Source organism: Mus musculus, chromosome 13 (assembly GCF_000001635.26).
Source record: "Mus musculus strain C57BL/6J chromosome 13, GRCm38.p6 C57BL/6J".
Taxonomy (NCBI): Eukaryota; Metazoa; Chordata; class Mammalia; order Rodentia; family Muridae; genus Mus; species Mus musculus.
The window spans coordinates 33,546,477-33,556,559 of NC_000079.6; positions in this window are offsets into that span (position 1 = coordinate 33,546,477).

The window sequence follows — 10,083 nt, forward strand, 5'->3', positions numbered from 1 at the left end:
CCAAGTACTGACACAATGTGAACAAATCATTAGCCTTTGTAAAAACAATTTAGACCCAAGTAGAACTTTCAATTTTTAATCTTTCAATTCAAATCAATGTTTCCCTAATCAATTCCTATCTTGGTTGTTGTTTTGTCAACTTGACACAAGCCACATTGATTTGAGAAGGACTTTACATGGAGAAATTGCTTCTACTAAATTGACCTAGAGGCAAAACTATTGGGTATTTTTGATTAATGATTGGTGTTGGCCCAGCCCATTGTTGGTAGTGCCAATCCTGAGCAGGTCTTCCTGAGATATGTAAGAAAGCAAGCTGAGAAAGCCATATGAGACATATCAATATTAGCATTTTCCATGGCTAATCTATGTTCCTGGTCTGATTTTCCCTCAGTGATGGAATGTGACCTCAGAGTCATAAGATGAAATAAACCTTTTCGTCCCCAAGTTGTTTTTGTTCGTGGTGATTTATCACAGTAGTAGAAAACAAACCAAAACAAGCCCATATCTGCTTAAAGTCAATTGTGTAATGAAAGCAAGAAGAGGCAGATAAACATTGCATATGTATACACTGGAACATGAATTTTGTTTTCACTGTGAGTACAGAAATCTCTTCTTTCCTTTGGAAATCTTCTGACTTTTCAATGATATCTTTTTTTTTATTAGGTATTTTCCTCGTTTACATTTTCAATGCTATCCCAAAGGCCCCCCATACCCACCCCCCCAATCCCCTACCCACCCAATCCCCCTTTTTGGCCCTGGCGTTCACCTGCACTGGGGCATATAAAGTTTGCAAGTCCAATGGACCTCTCTTTGCAGTGATGGCCGACTAGGCCATCTTTTGATACATATGCAGCTAGAGATAAGAGCTCCGGGGTACTGGTTAGTTCATATTGTTGTTCCACCTATAGGGTTGCAGTTCCCTTTAGCTCCTTGGGTAATTTCTCTAGCTCCTCCATTGGGGGCCGTGTGACCCATCCAATAGCTGACTGTGATCATCCACTTCTGTGTTTGCCAGGCCCCGGCATAGTCTCACAAGAGAGAGCTATAACTGGGTCCTTTCAGCGAAATCTTGCTAGTGTATGCAATGGTGTCAGCGTTTGGAAGCGGATTATGGGATGGATCTCTGCATATGGCAATCAGTAGATGGTCCATCCTTTCGTCACAGCTCCAAATTTTGTCTCTGTAACTCCTTCCATGGGTGTTTTGTTCCCATTTCTAAGAAAGGGTAAAGTGTCCACACTTTGGTCTTCATTCTTCTTGAATTTCATGCATTTGGCAAGTTGTTTCTTATATCTTGGGTATCCTAAGTTTCTGGGCTAATATGCACTTATCAGTGAGTACATATTGTGCGAGTTCCTTTGTGATTGGGTTACCTCACTCAGGATGATACCCTTCAGGTCCATCCATTTGCCTAGGAATTTTATAAATTCATTTTTTAATAGCTGAGTAGTATTCCATTGTGTAAATGTACCACATTTTCTGTATCCATTCCTCTGTTGAGGGGCATCTGGGTTCTTTCCCGCTTCTGGCTATTATAAACAAGGCTGCTATGAACATAGTGGAGCATGTGTTCTTCTTACCGGTTGGGACATCTTCTGGATATATGCCCAGGAGAGGTATTGCAGGATCCTCCAGTAGTACTATGTCCAATTTTCTGAGGAACCGCCAGACTGATTTCCAGAGTGGTTGTACAAGCTTGCAATCCCACCAACAATGGAGGAGTGTTCCCCTTTCTCCACATCCTCGCCAGCATCTGCTGTCACCTGAGTTTTTGATCTTAGCCATTTTGACTGGAGTGAAGTGGAATCTTAGGGTTGTTTTTTGATTTGCATTTCCCTGGTGATTAAGGATGTTGAACATTTTTTCTGGTGCTTCTCTGCCATTCGGTATAGTGCCAGAAAAGTAGACCAATGGAACAGAACTGAAGATCCAGAGATGAACCCATACACCTATGGTCACTTGATCTTTGACAAGGGAGCTAAAACCATCCAGTGGAAAAAAGACAGCATTTTCAACAAATGGTGCTGGCACAACTGGTTGTTATCATGTAGAAGAATGTGAATTGATCCATTTCTATCTCCTTGTATAAGGTCAAATCTGAATGGATTAAGGAACTCCATATAAAACCAGAGACACTTAAACTTATAGAGGAGAAAGTAGGGAAAAGCCTCAAAGATATGGATACAGGGGAAAAATTCCTGAATAGAACAGCAATGGCTTGTGCTGTAAAATCAAGAATCGATAAATGGGACCTCATAAAATTGCAAAGCTTCTGCAAAGCAAAAGACACTGTCAATAAGACAAAAAGGCCACCAACAGATTGGGAAAGGATCTTTACCTATCCCAAATCGGACAGGGGACTAATATCCAATATATATAAAGAACTCAAGAAGGTGGACTCCAGAAAATCAAATAACCCCATTAAAAATGGGGCTCAGAGCTGAACAAAGAATTCTCACCTGAGGAATACCGAATGGCAGAGAAGCACCTGAAAAAATGTTCAACATCCTTAATCATCAGGGAAATTCAAATCAAGACAGCCACAAGAACAGAATGCCAAATTTAACAACAAAAATATCAGGAAGCAACAATTACTTTTTCTTAATATCTCTTAATATCAATGGACTCAACTCCCCAATAAAAAGACATAGACTAACAAACTGGCTACACAAACAAGACCCAACATTTTGCTGCTTACAGGAAACTCATCTCAGAGAAAAAGATAGACACTACCTCAGAATGAAAGGCTGGAAAACAATTTTCTAAGCAAATGGCATGAAGAAACAAGCTGGAGTAGCCATTCTAATATCTAACAAAATCTACTTCCAACCCAAAATAATCAAAAAAGACAAGGAGGGGCACTTCATACTCCTCAAAGGTAAAATCCTCCAAGAGGAACTCTCAATTCTGAATATCTATGCTCCAAATACAAGGGCAGCTACATTCATTAAAGAAACTTTAGTAAAGCTCAAAGCACACATTGCTCCTCACACAATAATAGTGGGAGACTTCAACACACCACTTTCACCAATGGACAGATCATGGAAACAGAAACTAAACAGGGACACAGTGAAACTAACAGAAGTGATGAAACAAATGGACTTAACAGATATCTACAGAACATTTTATCCTAAAACAAAAGGATATACCTTCTTCTCAGCACCTCATGGTACCTTCTCTAAAATTGACCACATAATTGGTCACAAAACAAGCCTCAACATATATAAAAATATTGAAATTGTCCCATGCATCCTATCAGATCACTATGGACTAAGGCTGATCTTCAATAACAAAATAAATAATAGAAAGGCAACATTCACGTGGAAACTGAACAACACTCTTCTCAACACTCTTCCTTGGTCAAGGAAGGAATAAAGAAAGAAATTAAGGACTTTTTGGAGTTTAATGAAAATGAAGCCACAACATATCCAAACTTATGGGACACAATGAAAGCATTTCTAAGAGGAAAACTCATAGCTCTGAGTGCCTCCAAAAAGATACTAGAGAGAGCACACATTAGCAGCTTGACAACACACCTAAAAGCTCTAGAACAAAAGAAAGCAAATTCACCCAAGAGGAGTAGAAGGCAGGAAATAATCAAACTTAGGGGTGAAATCAACCAAGTGAAAACAAGAATAACTATTCAAAGAATCAACCAATCAAGGAGCTGGTTCTTTGAGAAAATCAACAAGATAGATAAACCCTTAGCCAGACTCACTAGAGGGCACAGGGAAAGCATCCTAATTAACAAAATCAGAAATGAAAAGGGAGACATAACAACAGATCCTGAAGAAATCCAAAACACTATCAGATCCTTCTACAAAAGGCTATACTCAACAAAACTGGAAAACCTGGATGAAATGGACAAGTTTCTAGACAGATACCAGGTACCAAAGCTAAATCAAGATCAGGTTAATGATCTCAACAGTCCTATATCCCCTAAAGAAATAGAAGCAGTCATTAATAGTCTCCCAGCCAAAAAAAGCCCAGGACCAGATGGGTTTAGTGCAGAGTTCTATCAGACCTTCAATGATATCTTTTATGCCATATATTCATCCGTTCAGAGGGAGAAAATACCCAGTACAGATGATGTATCTGGCAAACATATTTAAACTCACATATGTGAAGAAAATCCAGGCAAAATTGCTTGGTGATGCCCTATGAGGGCATGGAGCTGAACTCTACGGTCCTGCTTCCAAATGATGGTGTGGACCTCAGTAAGTTAAGCCAGGAGAGTCTATAACATTTACCATCCTAAAAAACTTCCAGAAGGATTCGGTGTCTCTGGTATCTTTTCTTATTAGAACAGACATTAGAATTTTCATCCTGGTGCCTTTAAGATCCAACTTTGAGCTGCATTTTGTTGCAGTGCTTTGACACTGGAGATGTTTCCAAGGCTCCAATTGTGGGCCCTATGCCCTTGCCATAGACATAATTTCATCACTAGAATGGGCGAAGGCTCGCTGATAAGATGGAATCTGAACAACTCGGGGAAAAAAACCACCAGACGTCTTAGAAAATAGTCAATCTCTGTAAATAAAACCTATGTCAAGATATTTATCAGTATTTTATTTTAATAACTGAGAACACAGTGTAGACAGAAAAATATTGCACAGTAACCAAACAAAGAGGAACAGGATGAGTACAGCTGGGGAGGGCATTGTCAAGCAGGACATTAAAGCACATCTTGGTCATCCTTGCAGCATGATTCCCTACAGGGGTAAGCAATCCTCTCAATTTTGGGCAGTGTAATGGGGATGATCCAATGGGTCTTTATAAGAAGAGACGCTCCCCAGGCTTCTCTGATCCAACACCTTTAACTGTGACTTCACTTCTCTAGGGTGTAAGTTAGTTTTAAATCATTGATATAAGCCTGTTATAAATAACTTATCATAAAAATAATTTATATTGATTCATAGATGCAAGTTCCCTCGCCCAATCAATAATCACAATATGGCATGTTCATTTGGCAGAGACTACAAAAGATTTAGTCAATGCAAAACAGAGAAATAAGAAGTAACAAAAGAACAAGGATGACCTTGAGTGGTACACCACCTGTAACTACATTACTTCCTTCATTCTGATCAGGTAGAAGATGTATGCAATTCTTTTATTTTTGAATATCCCTTTGTCCCATTACTTGTATTGGGTTTTGAGTTGAAAAAAAAGTGTTAATGATCAATGAAAAGAAAAACAATGTTTTATTAGTGGTATAAGGTAGAGTTACTTATTTACACGTGTTGAACATCATCTGAAGCCTGAAAAAAAATGCATCAGAAATCAACAAAAAATTAGAAAGGACAAATTAAAATTTGTTTAACTCAAGAAACTCAGAGAAGTCTCAGTAGGTGAAGGTCCTTCCTTCAATTCCTGACAACTTGAGTTTAATTTCTAGAACCTATTCAGTGAAAAAAAGAACTGACTCCAGCAAGTTGTTCCCTGACCTCATGAGCATGATAGTGTATACACACACACATAAATAAATCAATTGTGTAAATCAAATAACACCAGTAAATATGTTAATGATCAGAAAATTATACTTTAAAAAACCAGGGGAAGCCCAAAAATAGAGTAATACAGGACCATAGGATCTCAGAAATGATAAGGCTAATCAGAGACATACTCTGATAATATCTTCAGGGAATTATATGTCCTGGGTTCCAATAAGTTCAACCCAGGACACAGCCCAATTATTTTATCACACAATGATTTTATCACACTAGTCTACAAAAGGACAGTGACTTGGTTACTTGGAATTTTATATATAGGTTAATTTTGCAAACCATAGTTGTCTTTGTTTGATAAAACCAAGTTGAATAATTCCTTTAACTTTTCTTTAACTCATGCATACACACAAAACAGAAAGTCTACTAGCTGCAATGGCCTACCTACTTCATGTCCCATCAAAATATTTGTAAATTGAATTAATTTATGTGTTTCTTTTTTCTATGACTATAAAACTTCATGGAATCTCTTCTACACTGGCACATGCTATTTAGGAGAGCTGAAACTGTATTGCTAGGAAATTATTGCTGTTTATTTCATAGTGAAGGTTTGCTTATTTCTTTTGTGGCTAGGACTATGCCTTGTATCAACACATGTAGTGTTTGAAGAGTACAAACACAGAAAAATGATTATCAGCCTGGACTCTTTCTTGGTTTTGGTTAAGCATATTCTTCCCCCTCTGAAAATGCTTCTGGAGACCAGCTTCAGATGAAAGGTTCAAGTCCTGAGATAGGGAAAGAACATCAGTGCAAAGGAAACTGTTGAACCCTTGTTGACTTTCAAGTAAGTAACCCCAAATAGCTCGAGCCATCTTTTTTTTACAATTACAATCATGCATGCCCGAGCAGTGACAACATTGGTTATTTTATTAAAATAAATCTAAACGCAAGTGCTTTAGAATCCCCATCATAACAAAAAGTCCCCAATAGTTCCCTCTCTCCTTAACCCTCTCTTGTTTGGCCAGTCAACCCCTAAGTTTATTTTGCACTAACACAGCCTGCAGCCAAAGATGAGCTACATTGTTGGACTCAGTTCACATAGGCCTGACCTCTGTCTTTCATAACACAAAAAGGGCAAGCACCAGAACTCTAGATTCTATCTGCATCTCTTCTCAGCCAGTAGTTTAAGTCACCTGCACAGCTACTGTCTTCAGATATCTGCTCAGCTTGCTATCTGCTGGTGAACCTAGGATAGGTGTATGTTCTTCTGAGGGCAGGCTTTGGCACTGGACACTGAGGATGTGGGTGGGCCAGTTTGGTGCAAAGCTTCTGTAAGGCAAAGACAATGTTAATAGGACAAAATGGCAACCAACAGATTGGAAAAGATCTTTATTAACCCTACACCAAATAGAGGCTTCATATCCAATAAATACAAAGAACTCAAAAAGTTAGATTCCAGAGAACCAAATAACCTTAGTAAAAAATGGGGTAAATATTTAAACATAGAATTCTCAACTAAAGAATACTGAATGGCTGAGATGCACCTAAAGAAATGTTGAACATCCTCAGTCATCAGAATACCCAAGATACAATTCACAGACCACATGAAGCTCAAGAAGAAGGAAGAACAAAGTGTGGATACTTTGGTCCTTCTAAGAAGGGGGAAGTTACAGAGACAAGCTGTGGAGAAGGCTAAAGGAAAGACCATCCAGTGACTGCCCCACTGGGGGATCTGTCCCATATACAGTTACCAAACTCAGACACTATTGTGGATGCAAACAAGTGCTTGCTGAGAGGACTCTGATATAGTTATCTCTTGAGAGACTCTACCAGTACCTGACAAATACAGAAGTGGATGCTCACAGCAAACCATTGGACTGAGCACAGGGTCCCCAATGAAGGAGCTAGAGAAAGAACCCAAGGAGCTGAAGGAGTTTGCATCCTCTTAGGAGGAATAACAATACAAACCAAACAGTACACCCAGATCTCCCAGGGATTAAAGCCCCAACCAAAGAGTACACATGGAGGGACCCATGGCTCCAACTGCATATGTAACAGAGGATGGCTTTGTCTGTCTTTAATGGGAGAAGTGGCCCTTGGTCCTGTGAAGGCTCGATGCCCCACTGTAGGGGAATGCCAGTACCAGGAAGCACTAGTGGGTAGGTTGGGGAGAAGAAAGAAGGGGCTGTTGATAGGGGGTTATTGGAGGGGAATCCAGAAAAGTGGATAACATTTGAAATGTAAATAAAGAAAATATGAATTAAAAAAAAGAATATTGTGTACCAGAATCCCAGTCATCCAGACCATGTCCTGTATAACTGTTTAGCTATACATGGTGGAAACTTACTACCCACTCATGGATGAGACCTTTTTTCCCCACACATTATTTGATATGCAGGTCAAGGAGGTGCATGTACCGATCAATCAAAGCCTGCAGTCCTGCATCTATTTGCCCCAGAGGAACAATTCTCTCCATCTTCATATGACCCTGCCCCAGTGCCTCCACCACAGATAGCTGTAATCAATCCAGGTCAGAGAGGAACAGAAGAAAATATAGACAGCCACCTCCACACATGGACTCGAGCTCCACTACAGTCCAATTCCACCACAAATGTCTTGTCCCTCTGGGAAACTGGCCCACTGACAAGCACAGTATACAATTCTGGACTTACATTCCCTTCTCCACTATTGGTCTCTATAACTGAAAGATGCAGAATGCTAACTTCTAGGAGAAACCCTCTGCCCTGTCAGATTTGGTAGATTCTGTAATGGTTACTTACCATCCTACTCGGGACAGCTTTCAGCAGCTTTTACAGATGTTCCTTATGATTGACTAGATAGTAGAACCAGTGTTGTCTGCCACTCAAAAATTGGTTCTGGGAGAAAACAATCAGCCCACAATGATTAAAGCCCATATTGATGCAGCATTTTCCTTAATCTACTCAGATTGGGATATGAACATCCCTGCAGATGAGGAGAGGCTGAGGGCCTACTGCCAGATTCTAATGAGGTGTCTCCTGGAAACTGGTTATAGGTCCACATATTATCTAAATTAGAACAGGTTATACAGGGTAAGGAGGATGGCAGGGACATATCTTTAGAGATTACTAGAGGGCTATTGCGCCTATACATCTGTCAATCCACAAGCAAGAGGAACTGAGTCTGCTATAGGCCTGTCTTTTATCACCCAAGTGGTGCCAGACATTCAAAGAATCAATGGCTGGAAGGTAAGTGAATGACTAAGTTCCTTAAAATAGCTGAAAAGGTATATAATAATAGAGAGATTCCAGAGGGTACACATACCTAAGGGCTTGCCAAAGTGTTCTTGGCAGTTACTGAGAGAGAGAGATCAAATACCTAGGAACTAAGAAATGTACCCCATGGAAATAAACAGGGAAGAGAGGCCAACCCACTAAAAGGAAGACAGCTTTATCTGGAAGAAAAGGTACATCTTAAAAAGGACCAATGTGCTTATTGTAAAAAGATGGGAGACTAGGAAAGCGATTGTGCAAACCTACAAATGTGGTGGGAATCTAAAGCCTAGAAATATAGGAATGTAGTGACTGAAAGGATCATGGCTGAGATCCTCTCTATGAACTCTGGGTAACTCTAAAGTAGGAGTCTAAACTGATAAACTTCATAGTTGATACAGGGGCATAGAATCCAATCCTAAAACATTATATGAGGTCCATTTCCAAAAGAAGGAACATGGGTCCACTGGGACCAATCAATATCCATAGACTACCCAAAGAAAGATGAACTTGGGAATGGGACAGAAAACCTATACATTTTTTATTCCTGAATGCCCATACTAACTCTTAAGCTGAAACCTAACAAAAATGAGGGCATACATCTTATTTGATCCTGAGGGGGGTACAGTTCTTATATAAATATGACCCTATACAAACACTTGTGCTAATAGAAGAATATAAGCTTTATGCCACTCCTTCCCTAAACCTTGACAAAGACCCATACCTGGAGAAGTTATGGGACAATTCAAGGAGTGTGGGCAGAGAAATATCCCATGGGACTACCTAATTCCTGATGTAACTAACAGCCAATGCCAGCCTAGCCATATATCCCATGGCGGAGAGTCAAGATTGGGCATCACAACACACATAACAAGACTCTGGGATCAGGGTGTCTGTTCTCCTTGGTAAACACTTCTTCTGCCAATAAGGGAATCCCACTCCAATGATTACTGGCCTATACCAGACTTGAAGAAAATAAACAAAATGTAGAAGATATTCACTCTACTGTGCCCACCCCTACACCTTGCTGAGCTGCCTTCCTCCCGAATGAGATATCTGTATACTATTGGACTTCCAGGATGCTTTCTTTACCCTGCTACTAGCCCCTGTTTGTCAGCCTTTGTTCACCTTTCTAATGGAGAGATCCAGAGTACAGATTCAACAGGCAGGTAACAATGTACAAGGCTACCTCAAGGATTCAAAACCTCCCCTACTATATTTAATAAGGTACTGCCTTAACATCAAAGTATGTATACGCAGGCTCACACCAAAATAACTTTTTTATAGTATATTAATGACCTACTTATTGCTGTCCCAGATGAAGACACTTGACATTTGGCAATCACTACCTTGCTCAGAGAGCTAGACCAGGTGGAATATTAGGTTTC